We start from the raw sequence: 17,751 nt of genomic DNA, 5'->3' as shown, positions 1-17,751 counted from the left end.
TTGATTTGCTCTTTTTTTCCAAAACAGTTAATGCATGCAGAGGACTCTAAACAAAGGCACACTACAGCTGATGTTGTATTGTAGTTTTACTGAGTCAATTATTTAGTTAGAAAGAAGCTAATTAAACCCAAATTGTCCACTTATTATCACATTACCAACCATTGTTCATTCAGCTAGAATATAGAGCACAACATCATGAGAGGGTGTCAGACGTGGTGCGGGTCATGCCCTCTCACTATCTCTCGTTTATATCCTACTCTCTCTTTGCTCTGGTTACCATGACAGCAAGAAGTTGGATTCAAACAATGACACTCAGGGCTGAAGCCTGTGACGAGAGGAGTGAGCCAATCACGGTGGGAAGGTGTGGATTCACATAAAGCCCACTGTCCTGTACAGCTGCAGACACAAATGCACTCGTATATACAGTGCATAAAGAAGGTTATGTAAATGTGCATCCATAAATACAGCGTTTCTTCTGGATATTGTGATTGGAGGTAGAAACTAACAGAAATTCTCCTCTGCTGTTTGAGAGTCTTTGTCTTTCGTCCAAACTGCACGTGTAGAGAGTTATGCTCTCTGTGTTGATGCATAGTGTTTTCAGCTTTGTCTCGACAAAATTAAAATCTCGCTGTCCTTGGTATTCAGAAGATGTGTTTCCACAGTACATGATGAAGTTGTGAAGAAATGGCTGCTTACTGACCAAACACAGAGCAGGATTACTCATGAAATAATCTATTAAACATCAATAAACTCAGTGGGGTCATATATTGCCTAAACATAAAGCAGTGACTAACAGCAGATCATTTGTAACTAAAAAGTGTAATTGTGACAGCCACACAAGGGAATAACTCAAAGGACTCAAGTTTCCAGGTGGGAGGTCCAGTGTTTTACACCCCATTACATCTGTAACCTTCAAATTTAGATTTTATGGGTCACTCAAAGTCGTCATCCAAGATACGGTTTATTACAGAAAAAAAAAAGATCAGACCAGCCAAGGAGCCATATGCTCTTTGCTGTTAACGTCACTGTTGCAGTATGTGTCACCGTGGTAACCAACAAAATGGAAGCTTGCTGTAGATGGGGAAAATGTATCTTGTTACACGCGGTTCGAGTGGTTATAGGATCTATTGTAGGATCTTAACATGATGCCGATTTGGGATCTACACCTAAGGTCAAAATATAGCCGAAACAATGAATTAATAAATAGAATAAAATCAAAGTAAGACTATGTTGGTGCTACATGGTGCACAGCCTGCTGTCACAATGCTCATAATCAAGTCCCCTGGTTTAATGTTCAGCCTTTTTACCACAGCTATTTAGTTTAATAACCTCCAAATTCAGATTTTGTCTGGGCAAAAAACCTGGTAATATACTGATGAATATCACTGCCCATCATGTTGAAAAATAATGTCAAACAGGTATGTAAAAATGTGACTTGGATGGCGGGAGTGCAGCAAAACCACAGTTGGCTGAAATATGCTGGAATAAAAAGCATAGGTAATGATAACAATATCCTTCTATTGTCATTACAGGTTCCCCTTTCTTATCATAGGTCCATTGTCACTTCGAAACTTTGCATTACTGCAGATTTAATGCATTTTGCATCGTTAAACTTATGCTAGTTTTGCTCTAGCCACATGATCTATCAGATCTGGTTAGTTATTCATTTATTTTTGGACATGAAGGATAAATTAGGTGATGCTGTTTCATTATCCTCATGTCAGACAAATGGTTGAAATAATGTTATCTGAGCTGCAGCTGATTTGTCCTTGTTACTGCACGTGTAAAAAGTCTAGTGGAAATATCCCACTGAGCTGGGAGGCTAGCAAAATAAAAATAAAAAAACATTCCCAACAGCTGTGGCTGAGCTTGGACAGAGAAACCTGTTGGCAAGCACACTGGGAAATGGAGTGGCTGGCAAATTTACTCCCTCTCATGCACATTTGTGAAATAAACACAAGAAAGGACAGTTAGCAGGTTTCTGTGCTGCTGTGTGACTTATATAGTCTGGATCAAGACTGACCAGACTGTCAATATGTTGTGGTTTCTGAACACTGGAAGGGAAATTAATTAGTCTGGGGTTACTTGAGGCTAAAAGGGACATTTTGCAGTAAGAGTCCATACATGAAAGCCTCAGCTTCCGTGCTCCCCACAGGTGTTTTCCGACCTCCTGATGTCTGGAAACTTTACTTTTCATGCATTTCTGTTAACTTGTGCTCAAAGTGCTAATCAGTCTTATTTAACATCTGTTATGATGATGATATTCTGATGATATTCTACTGGACCTGAGTGAACCATATCCAGCAGTAACGTCTTGCATTGTCGTGTGAAGTTTAATCAAAAGCAAAGTCTTGTGTTCCATTTCAAGTGTGACTTTCCTTAGGTCCTGCACATAACTCATTACTCAACCCAGAGGACAATTAGTGCTTGCTTATTAACTGTAACTGGGGAAATGGCGTCATCGCTCCCTTCCGTCACTAAAGTCCATCTAACCCAGGGGATTGCTGAAAAGTCATTGATCAAAAACAAGAAGGACAAATCCGTTTATCTATTTGCCAAATATGAAAAACAGCCTCCACTATGTCTCAAACATAATTTCTTCCCTATACTCCACACAGCGCAAATCAGCACAACGCACACAGTGACTCACTGTGTTTGTTTGGCTTTTGTGATGCTTTGTTTCCAACACTGAAATGGCCACTTATGGGCAATTAGTCATGCTGAGTAGGCAGAGGTTTCACCTCCACCTCTCTGCTGACTAACGCAAGAGAATGGGTGTTTAAAAGGAACAAGGTGAACGACCGCCAACAGGAGTGTGGGGAGAGAAATATGTTGTTTATTTTAACATTAGGAGACAGGCAGCAAAGCTTAACACACATATTATTGTTACAAGCGGGAGCTTTATTCCAAAATCAATTCTCTGACCTCAAAGTCTGTAAAATCCCACTTTTCAGGATTACCAATGAAACATTTTACAAGTAGTTTTCCAATGGTTAAAGGTTAATTATACACGATTGTTCAGATCAGGTTATTTTCCTGTTGTTGAACACTCTTTTTTTTAAATAAAATTTTAAAAAGGATTTCTGCAAACATATGTACAGTATTTTCATTTAGTACAATAGACATGTGATACATTAATAGGCACTCACATTTAAAAAGCTTTTCCAGCCTCCAAGTCAGCCAGAGGTGAAGTAAAGCAGAGAACATAGAAATTCTCACATCTTGAGCTGTATTTAAAAAAAAAAGAAAAAGAAAATGTTCTTTCATAATGTCCCCAATCAAAGTGACTGTTGGGGGAAAGAGAGTACTTAATTTCTTCCCTGCATTTAAATGAGCCTTGAAATGTGACAGACTGTCAGTGACATAGACTTTTGTATAAGGGTAATAATAATGGCTGGTGGCAAGTGTCAAGAGTAATTATACTGTACACCTACAACCTCTAACAGAGGAAGTGATCTGGCCTGGAAATGCTTTCCTGGGAGCATCACAGCAAAGTCAACAGGAGTAGGACATTTTCTCTTTTAGCAGAAGGACAAAGAGGCAGGACTGACAGGTGCAAAAAACATTTTTCTTAAGCAAGTGCACTGGTTACACGAACTGCCTTGCTTAACAGAATTAATTTGATTATTTTGATCTGATATTCACAGCCATCCTGGCTGATTACTGTATAGTAGAGACAAGACTCTGTAAAAACTTATTATTGGGTTGAACCTCGCATGGTTTTTGTGCAAAAGCATAGGCAGTTTTCTGACAGGGATAGTCAGTATTCACTGCGTGAAAACCTGAAGGCTAATTGCCTGATTTCCTGCATATATGTTGACATGCAATCTAGAATTACACACAGAGACAGCATTATGTTGCTTTGCTAGGTTCAGTGTTGCAGGATCTTTGTTATGCCTATGAACACAGCTACTCTTAACAGATACTCTGTATCAAGATTACTTTACTTGGAGAGGAAAAAAAGGAAATATATTGAGTCAAGATTGAGCATTGTTTTCTCATATTACAGTATTTAAATGAACCATGAAATTCTGTTTAAGAGATATTTTGTGGGCCTGGCAGTGCTGCTTAAAAGAGCCCCCAAAAAGTTAAAAATTAACTGAAAAAAGTTTGGTTCGGAATGAAACCATCTCTAAAGTTACTGAAAGGGTTGTATGTGACCAGTTGATAGCCTACTTGGAAGGCCACTCCCTACTGCACCCTATGCAGTTTGGATTTAGGAAAAATCACTCAATGGAAACGGCCCTTTGTTACTTTATAGAGCAACTTAAATCTAAGCTTGATGGAGGTGGTGTAGTTGGTGCTGTCTTCCTGGATTTTAGGAAGGCATTTGACACAGTAAATCACAATGTTTTGTTGTCTAAACTCTCACAGCTTGATTTCTCTACTGATGCTTTGTCATGGATGGAATCTTATTTAGTTTCAAGAAAGCAGTGTACAAGAATTATTGACACATGCTCCACCCTGTCTAATAGCACAACTGGAGTGCCCCAGGGATCGATTTTACGACCAATTTTATTTAGTCTATATATTAATGATTTACCCTTGATTTGCCCAGACGTTAGTATGCAAATGTATGCAGATGATACAGTTCTTTATGTCCATGCCAAAACAAGACAACAAGCTGCGTTAAAACTTACATCAGCCCTAAACAAAGTGTCAGATTGGCTAACATACAACTGTCTTACTCTGAATGTTAGCAAGACAGTAGCCATGTATTTCTCCATCAAGAGGTGTGATGTAAACCAGCAACCTGACATCTTTGTTAAGGGGGAGGGCATAAAAACTGTGGACAATTTTAAGTATCTGGGTGTTATCATTGACTCTAATTTATCATTTAAAAAGCACATTAAGAAGACATCAAAATGTGTCAGGGCTAGTTTAGTGAACTTTAGGCATATTAGACACCAGTTGCCACTTCCTGCGGCTAAACTGTTCTTACATTCAATGATTTTTTCACATCTGTCATACTGTTCTACTAGTTGGTCACGTGCAGGTGTGACCACCATACAACCATAAGCCACTCTCTACAAAATGGCTTTTAAGGTTCTGGACAAAAAGCCAAGAAGGTATCATCACTGTATTATAATTTCAAAGTACAACTTACTGTCCTTTGATAGTTTTATCTGTTTTGCTGATATGTGTTTAATGTATAAAATTATTAATGATCTTGCACCACCACCTCTTAAGCAATGTATATCACTCTGCAGAGATAAATTAAGAGTCTCAAGGTCCTCTGTGAGAGGTGATTGTTATGGGGGTTACAGGAAGACTTCTTTTGGTCAATCAGCTTTCTCTGTTAGTGCAGTTAAAAAATGGAATGTAATTCCAGTTCATATCAGGAACAGTACAAGTTTTAACCAATTTAAACGATCACTAAAGACATGGCTAAAGGCTGATCAAAGATGTGACCATTAATCAATTTGCTGTGTTGCAGTAAGCACTGCCATATGGTATGTGTATCATTTTGTGTGTGTATTGCTTGTCATGTGATAATGTGATTGTATATGGTTTTATGTTTTAGTATGATGTTGTTGCTGCTTCTAGTGTGTGCCTTGTAGTGGCAACAGTAGGGCATGTATTGTCTATGTTTTTAACGTGTGTGTGTATGTGTGTGTGTTTTAGTTCCCTGCCCAGGGACCACAGATGTAAATTAGCTTTTTAGCTAACTCTGGTACTAGAACTGTCTTGTACATGGCCCCTGTCAAATAAGCTAATAAACTAAACTAAACTAAAACAGGAACTAAATCCAGACACAGAAACAGGTAAGTATGGCAAAATCTTCTATGAAACTTACTGAAAATTACTAAGAAAAGATGCTGCAGGGTTATGGTAGGTTTGATCCAACATTTCCAAATTAATGATAATCCACACAGCACAACCAAAAGCTCAGAACAACTCAGAGATACACAGAAAAAAGCATGGGGCTGAGGTAGGAACAAAACCAGATGAAAAGAAAAACTTACCCAATCTGTACACAATCACAAGATGTCCGAAATCAATTCAAATTTCAGTGTATATGCAGTGATGCCTGGCTAGAAATAAAGGGAATACTTCAGAACAAATTACCTTGAATTTAAAAATAACAACAAGGAAAAGCAATATATGGTTAAACATTGATTTAGAATTAATATGAATCAAAAGCACACTTTGGTTAACGCTTCAGACTCACCATTAGCAAGGGGAACTGAAGGAGGTGGTCTGTAGTTAGCCAATGAAAATCAGTCAATTACATTCTTGTCAGACATTGTTAGGCCAAAAAAACATTAGAAAAATAAATATAGAATAATTAGCAATTACAGACTACATTTTAAAGGTCTTTTAGTGTCTGTGGAACTCTCAAGTTTTTGTCATTTCTTTGCCCTGTAAGAACAAACTTTTTTACTTCGTGTTTTATACCAACATAAAGGTTATGTCAGTGGTACATTGTTTCCAAAAGAATTGTTTCCTGAACAAAACATTTATGGATCAGTCCATTTTTGCAGCTGAAATAAGGTTGTGATTCATTGACCATCTCTACGGTTTTGATGGCTGACATTTAGTTGAAGGGTGAGATCATATACTTTGAAGTGAAGTCCTCAGAGGAAAGACACCTCAAATGCCAAAGCTGGGATTGTGAAGCCACAAACTGTCTCCGAACACACAAGGATACGGAAGGCAAGAACAAACAATACCTACACACGTACACATGCTCTCCTTCGTCACACCACTTTCGCAATCACAGCTGCCCGACAGGCTTCGAGGACACCCATGCAGAGAAAATCTACCACACATTGCATGGTAAGACAAGCCACACTGACCTGCTGATTATATTTTCCCACAGCCACAGCAGACCACGGCTGCATGATTAATTTCCCCTATTGCCACCTGTGAAGTCAGTGGAATCATTAAAGCTTGCAAATGCACATTGTAACAAGTTAAATATCAACAATACCAAACCTCATTAGAGAAGACAAAATTAGAAGATCGCATTTTTCATTCAACTCAGACTTGTAAACGCAGGGTCAAGTCAAGTAATGCAGCCGAGCATAAAGCATTCACATCAATATTACTGGAGCGTGAAGCCTTTAATAAGCTTTTTATAGTCTGTGACCAGCAGTGGCTTTAAGGTTGCAAATTTGAGCAAAAGATTGTTGACGTGAAAAGAAATTACCCTCAGCTTAGCACTGGAGTTACTTAGTGACCCACAATACAAGAGTGGGATTGTACTGGGAGCCTCCATGTTGTTTCCTCCTTTCTCATCTCCTCTGAATAAAAACTGTGGTGTGCATACCAATTCACTTTGGTGTTAGCATTACAAGATGATTACAATTTACAATGTACTTTGCAGAGAGTTGGGTATGCTCGTGAACTTACACTTTCTCCACAGTCACACGGTTTAGTTCTTGACCTTGACTTTGTTGTAGAGTTACTCTGGTAGCCCATTTACATCTATTTTGTAAGATGTTTGTCGCTTCCGCTATAATTAAAGCTTCCAGACAAAGCAAGGAAAACAGTGTTAAACAAGCCAGACATGTGTAATTTAAATCTCTAAGCAATAAGCCCTGACCCATAATAAGCACGCACATTTTACAGTGCACCACTGAACATCCACTGCGCATATTTGCTCAAGTTTAAGATTTGAATAATCCTCGCCTGTGACCTTTTGCATATAATTGCAAGTCTTGGTATGAAGAAAAAGAACACTGGTTTCTGTGGAGTCAGGATCAATCACTGTTTGAAAAAAAAGCATGTGTCTTTAGTGATTTGAAAATTGCAACTATATCAAAGTAAAAACCAAAGCACAGCTTCATTGGTTGAAAAAATATCCACTTTCTTAGAAATAATGTTAGGGTTTTACCACTGTTTTCTGAGTTTTGCTACTGGTGTGTATTATGTCCAAAATAAGTTGCTCAGGCCCAGATAGCAGATACATTTAGATTTAATATAAGTCCCTTTTGGCACAGATGGCTGAGTTACAGCACTGGTAAGTGTTATGTGGGCAGACATGGTCAAAAGGTCATGAACTAAGGTTAACATGGGTTGGGATATGTGTTGTATGGGCCAGATGTGACTCAAATGTAAAAGGTTGGCTTTGACATGGGATACAGGGAGGCTTTTGGTGTGCAAGCATGACCCAAGTACTTTAAAAAATGCAGATTTGGGACATGTTTGTTGGATATGCGGCTTAGTTTAGGCAGCCTCACCTTGAGTCAATGTCATGGAGGCCAAATGTGGGCTAAAGAAAACTGCCAATGTGAGCTGTGTGGGCTCAGCATTCTTTGTTATCTGGCGGGAAGATCACCAACACAGGTAGGAGTCAAACCCCGATGCCACGAATCATTACACACATGTGACAGTACTATGAAAGCTTTAACTGTGTGCACGATGAACTTCAAATATTTACTGTGTTCATTTCAACTCTGATGTGAATCAAGCTTTACCAGTTGAAGAGAGACCTGCCACTGCAGTGGCACTGCACCTGCTCCTGTACATATCCTTGTTATATGTAGGTCAAGGGTGTAACTTATGCGAGCACCCAATGACTCATGGACACATAATTGTACACAAAATAGGCTCTAATATGTCGAATTTTTACATTTGAACCTCACCCTGCCACTTTCTGGTGTGGAAAGTAGTGGAGCATCTGCACCGCTTGACTTATAATCTTCATAAAGTAGCCAGTAATTACAAAGTTAGGTGAACTCCTTATTTTGCAAAAAAAATGACCATGTAGGGCAACAGCCCAGAAAGTGTTTTTGCTCTGCACCAGCGTCAGCACTTTTTGAAGGCACTGAGTGCACCAATAAAGAGAACAGGGAGCCGGGTTTGTCTCTGTGGGGCTTTGATCTTCATCAGCTTTGGTGTTTTGCCAATGAAATCCAAAGGAATATATATGATGCTCACTTTGCAACTTTGTATCTTTAACTGCTGTTTTGATTTTCCTTTATTCCTCTACTGCAGAATAATGCAGCATCCATACACTTCTGTTTTTCTGTGATGCATTGTAAAAGCCACTAAGTCCTTACTGAATCTGCATGAAAGTTCAGTAAGCTGAATCATTGCAGTAGAGAGGTTATGGAATTATTTGATCCAGCTGACGTGTGCTGGGACGTTTTCCTTGGACTGCACAGTGAATGTCTTTGTGAATGAAGCAGCCAGCCAACACAGTGCCACTTCCCACCGCTGCAGGAACAGCAGTGCCACACAGGAGCGCAGGACGCCCAGGTGCCAGCACAGATAATTGAATTTTAATATCACGTCAGTCAAGTGTGGAGCCACGATCAATTAGCTTTGATTCCCAATCCAGAAATATCCAATGACAGCTCCATCCGCCCATTGTGAGCCCGCACTGTCTCACCGTGAATACGGAAAGAATCAAGGTTGGATGTCTAACAGCTCACCTCGCACGCCATGCAACCTATCTGCCTCCTCCTCCTCCTTCCTCTAATACAAACCTCGTGATCACCCATTCAGCGGTGCCTGGGTTCGCCGCTTTTGGGGGAGAAAACAATAAGCCGACCAGCCGAGGGGCAGCCGAGGAAAAGTATCCGGGAGGCAGACTGACAGGTGTCGCGGAAGTTTACACTTACAGAGGCGCATCCCTCTTTGCTATTATTTGGAATAACGTGGAAGAGGCTGTCACTGGCGGTCATTCTGCTCCCACTGATCCTGTGTAAGTGATTCTCCTCATCAACTCACCACGAAAAGGTGGAGGTTGGTGTGTTTTAATGAGCGGAAAATACAAGCGTCAGCTGTCTGATTTAGTGTGATTTCCGGACGTATTTACAGTTATTTGCAGACCTGCACGCCTTAGTAGGAAAATGCTGCTTGGTTTTACTTCACTGTAGGTGCTAAAGCTGACAGTGTCACTGCAGGATTTTTCACAGATGTTTTCATACTGTCAATGCTACCGTGGCAGTGTGAATTTGATGAATAGGTGGTTGCTCAAAATGAGAGGTGGAAATATCGGGTGCATGAATGCTACTGAGTGCTGAATTATAAAAACTAAATCCAGGTCCAGGAGGTGCAGAAGGTGACTCATCTGTTTGATTAAAACCAAAGCGGTCCGGTTTAATGAGCTGAAGTCAGTGGAAATCAAGTCGTGTTTAGTATCAGAGACATTAGGAAAGAAACAAACTTTAAGCCCAAGGAATGCAAACTGAAAATCCTAGCTTCCAATTAGGTTGGGTGTGCAGAGCCAGGCTTATTACAGCTTATTTTTCTTATTTGGCTTTGTGTTGTCGACAGTCACCTGTTGACAACAATTCTGGATCACAACCTGCAGTGTATTCACCCGTGTACTGAATGAATCATTCTGCTTTTATGAGTAATTCATTCATGGAAAATGAAGATCCCACAGACAGAAATGCAGCCCTTAATGTTCCAGCATTTGTCAGCATTTATTGACATGCAGAATTATGCAGGCAGGTTCAACCATCGTCTGTTTTAATTTCAACACTTTGGACTGAAATGTGTTTGCACGTGCGCTGTAAGTGTTGTGTGCGCCTTAGAGTGTGAGTGCATCATCACAGATGGATGCAGCTGTCTCACCTTGTCAGCTTCCTCTCTTGCTCTGCATACTGAGGTGATTGTCCAGGTAGTGATTGATGTGACACAGCAGGTAGATGTCAAACAGTGATAAATGATCAAGAACTCCTCCTCACACTAAGCCTAACACATTATTTCAATGCTCATACTGTGAGATATTTGGTTAGTGTTGAAGACTCTTAAGCTTGTTTTTTCAAAAGTGGCATTACTTTCCATTAGTATTTGATTGTTAGAACAAGCGCTGGCGCAAAGCAGTTTGAGCTTTTCAGACACTTATATTTTACAGAAATATCTTGCTCTGTTTCATTTATTTCTTACTGGCAGGTTGTAGTTGGGTACACATTACCAAGACATCATATTACATACCAATGTAATGTTTTTTTTCTGACACATTTGTGACTTGACGTATATTTGCACAGAGGTGTCTGTCTGCATCGCTCTCAGCCCCCACAGACTGGATTTTTACTCAGTGTAGATGGACCGACCTGCAGTCCTCTAAGAAACTAACAATGCATAGACTTCGGAGACGACACTACATATTGACCAAATGCTGATGGGCGGAAAGTTAGCTTGAGCCAGGACGGCGAGCGATTTCCTAACAAAGAGGAAATGGTCAAACAGCAGCTGCTGTGGACAAGCATCATTATTTAACTCTTAGTTTCACTCCCCCACAAAGAAGATGTATTTTCCACAGCAGCAAAGCTCAAGCACCAACAGCAGCACACAGCTCAGGTTGTTCCACATCTTCTTTGATTGGGCCCCTAAGTGGCAGGAAAATGCTCCAACACGTCAATGAGTATTTGTGAAGCCCCAATGTTGAGTTCACAGGGAATAATAAACTGCATTCACATTAACTGATAGCTTGACAACATTTTGATTATTTATCTAATCTTGTTGTTTTTCTTTTCCACCCTGCTGGCAACTCCCTGTGTCATCTTGACAAATAGTAGTTATATATATGGGTAGAAAAAACACCTTGAACACCTCTGTCTCTGCTGTCATGTGCCTGTAAGGAGACAAATTACCAATGGGACAAGGAGAGGCCATCAGATGCAAAAACAGAGCTTGGGTTTCAAAGTATTTGCAGTGGGCTGTCTCTAAGTCTTTTCAAGCACAATGCAGCACAATTCCCACCACAGATGGCATTAATATCTCACTCATATCTGCAGTCACTTTAATGTGCTCAACCTTCAATCCAAACAGTAATTTCACCGAAGTCAATCTCAATGTTCTTCCCTCTGGCTGTGACAAAAAGCTGATCCAATGGAGATTGTCTAAAACAAGCAGCTCATTTAGCGCTTGGCTGTGCCTGCCCTTTCAGTGCCTCAATGGGGCCTTGTCCTCAGTTTGTTCATCCTCATCTGACTCTCTGAGGTGATGGACGATTGCAGATCAGAGTGCTCTGCAGTATAGTATAGGATGAGTTGGATTTGTGTGTGTTCAAGTGTATTTGGCACGATCGAGTATCAGTGTCCATTATTATGTTATAGTTTGATAGAGATGCACAAGTTGTGTCATTTGGGGAAAAAATACAATCCTTTTCCTTCTACTGAAAGTTGCATCAATTTGACCTATTTTCCCTCTGAAGTCATTCTCTCCCTCTCACTGCACTGACAGTGTCAGCCTGAACGTGTTACTGTTGAGATCCGACAGTATTACACTGGTGCACTTCATTGTAGTGCCAATCAAAATGTGATGGTGACCAAACTTGATATTTAGATTTTGTGACGGAATTGAACGGTTGGACTTACACCAACCATGAGACGACAGAAAATAGGTGAATATTAAATCCTTAATGTTTCGGTCGGGGTTACACGAAGATCTGTCTTTGTTAGACTGAAGAAAACTTAAACGGGAGAGAAAATAACATTAGGAAAGCGTACACTGTGTTCGGTGAGCACCTTCAGTTTTGTCAAGGTCATTTTTGTCTTTTTCATTCAAACCTTTATTTAACCAGAAATAAAAAATCGAGATTGAAAATCTTAAATCTCTAACCAGAAATTATATTCAGACATATGACTAATAGTGGGCATTTTATCTGAAATTCTAGTGTGCTGCGAAAAGAAAAGTGAAAAATCTGGCAGTGGATGTTCAAAGGATGCTGCCTTCTATGTGGACCAGAGAACTAGTGTCAATATTCCTCCCAATGCTCATAGTTAAAATCAATGACATTTATGAAATCATTTCCTCTGTTTTTCAGTCTCTTGTATTTGAGTTTTTGGACTGAGTTTTTATGTGCGTATGTGTTCATGCTACATTGCCTTTAGACTAGAAGTGAATTGGCTATGTAGAAAATTGTAAAAATATTACTGATTGTGAAGATCTTTTTCTAAGGAAGAATTTTTTGATAAGCCGTTTAGAGTTAGAATAGCTTCATATGCTAAGCTCAATTAGCTCAGCTATCTACAAAACCGAGGCACTCACGCTGCAAACAAACCAGAAGTACTTTGGTTGAACAGATTAAAATGGATCTTTAGCATATTGGTTGGTAAAATGAACCACATGGAAATAGATTTTAGTGTTATCTTTTTCTTTTTTTTCTCTTGCCACTATGTTCCAAGGTGAGCTTAGCCAGTTACAATTACAGGCTAAGTGAAGAGGATTGCAAAGCTTTCTCTACCAGTCTTTAGAGAGCTGTATTATTTTCACGCCATATTGTTTGTATTAAACAAGTCTGGCTGTTTGGGAATCATGGGCTACAATCTGAGAGTTGTTGGTAAAAAAGAGGTAAAAGTGTCAGCCCACAGAGTTGATTTGTGAAAGAACGACTGACCGATTATGCATTCAGTGTAACCTAAAAAGCATTTTTAATTGGAATTGCCCACACTTTTCTGGCTAATTTCTGCATTGTCTGTTGCTGTCCCAAAGGGTATGCGTCACTTAAGCTTTGGATGCAGACACTCTCACACATAAGTGATTCTCAAACACCATCATTGACACCACTCACCATGAAAAAGACACAAATAATTGCTTTGTGGCCATACAGTAATGACCGTACTGTCATGGCATATTCATCACCTCTATGTTACAGGGATTGAAGATAAGCCAACCAGTACTTGTGTTGGATATTGTTTTGAAGCTGATAGATTAATATTTAGTCTGCCAAACTGAGGAAGTGAGTCAATTCCTCCCTTTTGAGGAACTTTCTCTGAGAAGAATCGGTGTTGAGATTTAGGGTCAGCTGTGATGGACTGGCGATCTGTCCAGGGTGTACCCTGCCCTTCGCCCAATCCCAGCTGGGATAGACTCTAGGCCTCTGCGACCCTGAGTTAGATTAAGTGGGTATAGAAAATGGATGGATGGATGGATGAATTTAGTGTCAGGCTATGACTGGCCTTTACTTAAGGTTGGGATTCTGGAGTAATATTCTAAAAGTTTAACATGTATCATAAGAATTCAGGTACCACCTAGGCTTTTTGGCCTAAGTGCTACCTTGGTAGGTGCTGCCATCATATAAGTCTGATAAATCTACTTTTAGACTACATCCAAAACAACACGTCATACCAGGCAACATGAGACTGAAATAGCAACTGAAATGCAACCTGTTGCGACTACAAATTGACCTGAGGTCAGTGACACTTTAATAGGATTGTCTGATAAGATCACCATAGACAACGGCTGGGCTATGATTTTGGTTGGATTTACACATTGATGACTCTGAGAAAGTTAGTTATCGTGCATATCACTGTGGCATGAAGTCAGCTGTATGTAATGCTGCCAGTCAGCTGGTGGACACAAAGATGTTGGAGGTGCTCTGTAGGATTCGGCTGAGTGGCGAAAGGATGAGGCTGGACTCAAGATGTGTCTGATGCTTGACTTTTACTCAGGTTTACTGGTAAAGTGGCATGGGCAGTTGTGCAAAGTTGTATTGTGGAGGAAAAAATAACAAATAGGAAAAACTAAGGCAACTAACTACAAAAATCTTCGAAAAATTCACTAACTGAAACTTGTCAGTCACATAATTTAACGCCAGGCCCTTAGCTGTAGGGCTCTAGCACTGTGATCTTTCCTGGCCCAAACTGCACACCTCACACTCTCTCTCTTGGAGCTGCTACTCCAGGCTTTATACTGGAAGCCCTTCCTACAATTAGAACCAACATTAATTAGCAGGCATTCATCTCTCACAAACACATTTATACCATAAAATATTTGCATGAATATAAATGAACCAGTAGAATTGACATGACAATGAAATACTCAGATTCACTGCATTTCTAAGTCTACTGAATGAGCATTCTTTTAACATTACCAGAAACACCCCTATGTAGTTTCGTACTATTGGTAAATCTGACGCTTCTTGCTCTATAAAAGCATTGGGACACTTCTTATTCTGGTTTAAATGTCAGTCAAGGAAACTGTGTGTAGGTGAGACAAGGAAACAACATAACGCAATAATCATCAATAAGATTCAAAGAAAGGTTTAAAAGTACCTAACATTTCCTGTTAAGGATAATGCTCTGCTCAACACAATATTTTAAGTGGAGCACAATACAAGAAACACGACACAGCATGAACTCCACAATTCAATAAGCCTACCAGATGGAATAATACAATAGAATAGTAACCTTTATCTGTGTGTGCGACCTGTGTGCAACATGCTTATCAAAAGGCATGGTCTCTACACCATGACATGCTCCTTTTGAAAAAGAAGAAATAATAGTGAAGTTGGCAACAATAAGCAGTCATGCCCAAGTCTACAGCTCGCATGAAAAGAGAGAAAGCTGGGTTGGGGCTGTGCAGTGAGCAAGAGCTACAAACATTGCTGGGGATTTACAGTCGATGCTGGTCATGTAACAGAACATCAAGCTATATCGTTGTCTTATTTTATATATTGTTTGACAAGATATTGATATGAATAATAGGACATGAAAAAAAAAGTTTTTCTGCATTTTTGGAAAAAATGGGGAAAAAACTTAATTATGTTTGACTGGTGTTACTCCCAATATCGAATAACTAGATACGGGGGTGGGGGTACGTGAGAGAGTTAGTTTACACCCCTCAGTGGAGTCAGCTCGACCACAGCAAAGTGCAAAGAATGCAAAGACAGTTTATGCCATGTAACTAACATTCACCAAGAGGCTTCATGCCTGCCAATATTATTTATTGACTGAAGTCGGGATCATTTTAGTTTAGTTGATGTAATTTGGATTTTTACATTATATACAAAATATCACACAAAGAGCCAGTTGCCATATAAGGTTGTGTTGACCAACCCACTGGAGAGAATATAACTATTGGTGATGATCAAGTCTGAATTGTAAGAAAAAAAAATTATGCCTGCATTTTGGCCCAGATTAATCCGCTGGAATTGATCACGTACCTCTCTTCTTTGCACAAGCCAGAAAACATTTGGATTCCAGAATGCAAGTCTAACATAATTGTTCATAATCATCATCATCGTAATCATGATAATATCTCATGACGTATCATTAAGCTCGACAGCCATCTATGCTAGCGCCATGTCTTCTACTCCACTTTCTACTCATCCTCCACCACCATCATCAGTCACGGGGTCTGAAAAAAACCCACACTTACACATTTCATCTTACCTGACCCCTTTTCCTGAGGGGTCAGTCTTTTTCAATCCAGCTAACTGTCAATACCAAGCTTACATTTTGTCTTACGCATTTTGGCACTCTTAATTTTTTATTGTGGTTGTTGCTGTTCAGTGTCCAAAAAAGGAAGGTTTTAAAGATGTAATTGGGCCCATTGTCAATTAATGAAGAAAAAAACAATGATTATGTTCCGGTTTATCTGTTTTACGGGCCAGTTTGACGAATAAGGCAAGGCAAGGCAAGTTTATTTGTATAGCACAATTCAACAACAAGGTGATTCAAAGTGCTTTACAGACCCATTAAAACAGTAGAAATAAAAAGCATGATTTAAATTTTAGAAAAAAAAGAAAGAAATAAGAACAATAGAAAAAATCTGATAAAATCAGTAGTTAAAATGCGATTAAGTTTTGAAACTCAAGCTTCAGATTTGGAGCTTTATTCAAATGCAGCTGAAAATAGGTGTGTCTTCAACCTGTACCTACACTGAGAATAACATCAAGTAATGTGATTTACATGTTACATATACATCTTCAGTCAATTGTTTCTGTTAAAATCTAACCTGACATGCCAGATGGTTTGTTTTGCAGAACCATCATGGAAGTCCTCCATAAAAGAAGATTTGAAAAGGGCATGTGCTTTCAAAAAATGGTTGAATGAAGCATCTGTCTATCAAAATTATCAGCAAAGCAGAACCACTCAGAGCCAATTAGTGGTTAGAAGACAATATTTGTGCTTGTCTTCACACCTAAAATTAGCCTGTAGCCATCAGTACAAGACGCAAAATGGTCTGAACTTGTGTGTTTCGGCCAAAGTATAGCTTGGAACCTATGTACATACATCACGATCTCACAAATCCTTACAATAAATGTGCCATGCAAAAAACCTAATTAATGCTGTCAAAAAGAAATGAGACTGTTGATTAGTTCTTCTTCACAGGTAATAAAGGCAACAACTGAGAGAAAGGCCAACAAGAAGTTGTTTTTTTACGCAGAAATCAAAGAACTTCTAGACCAGGAAAGCTTAGTTGTACCTAAACAGCCATTCTCTCCTAATTCTTTCTGTCCCGTAGACTGCCAGCTGTGCCTACTAACAGCATTTCACACAAGTGTCGCTGTTGTTATGTTCACATCCCAGCAAGATATTGGAAAGATGTTTAAAAAAGACTGCTGTCACTGGTTCAGGAATGATGTTTTTCACTGTCCGTTGGAATAGATTCACTGAACGTTTACATTTGGACCACAGAATTTTGTGGCCAGTGTTGACCCAAAAGTAGCTCAGCGAATTAACCGTTATTGATGCAACATGTGCATGCTTTAAACTTTCAAGTCTGATGTGCATTATAAGAGCATTAGCCTTTTTTTTTTTTTTTTTTTGAACTGACAAACCCATAATGGCAATGTTGATCATTTATCATAAAATCCATAATCCAAAAACTTCTGAAATTGTTGTTATTTTATGATTCTGTGTCTGAGGCTGACCAAAGGTTGCAGTGGACATTTTTAAGTTTTCCTTAAAACCTTCAGGTTTTAGAAGAGTTTTGTTAATGAAGACTATGGTCTAAGTGGCAAGTATTTCAAGATTGTAGAATAGAGTCCTTGAAAATGTCTTAATTGCCGCGATGCTTGTGTGCAACTACTCGGCAGCACCAGAGGAAGAAGCTTTTCTG

General features: G+C 39.4%; 1 protein-coding gene across 4 annotated transcripts in view; it reads left to right on the top strand.

Moving 5' to 3' along the window:
* Nucleotides 1–9,412: 9,412 nt before the first annotated feature.
* myripb (myosin VIIA and Rab interacting protein b) overlaps nucleotides 9,413–17,751 on the top strand; it is a 128,671-nt gene continuing 120,332 nt past the window's right edge. For all 4 annotated transcript variants that reach the window (XM_075452822.1, XM_075452821.1, XM_075452824.1 and 1 more), the window contains exon 1: nucleotides 9,413–9,655. The gene's annotated coding sequence lies outside the window, so the exon portion shown is untranslated. The remainder of the gene's footprint in view (nucleotides 9,656–17,751) is intronic.

This window comes from Odontesthes bonariensis, chromosome 20 (assembly GCF_027942865.1).
Source record: "Odontesthes bonariensis isolate fOdoBon6 chromosome 20, fOdoBon6.hap1, whole genome shotgun sequence".
Lineage (NCBI taxonomy): Eukaryota > Metazoa > Chordata > Actinopteri > Atheriniformes > Atherinopsidae > Odontesthes > Odontesthes bonariensis.
Note: the sequence above shows the minus strand (reverse complement) of the source record. Positions and strands in the feature narration are given on the sequence as shown.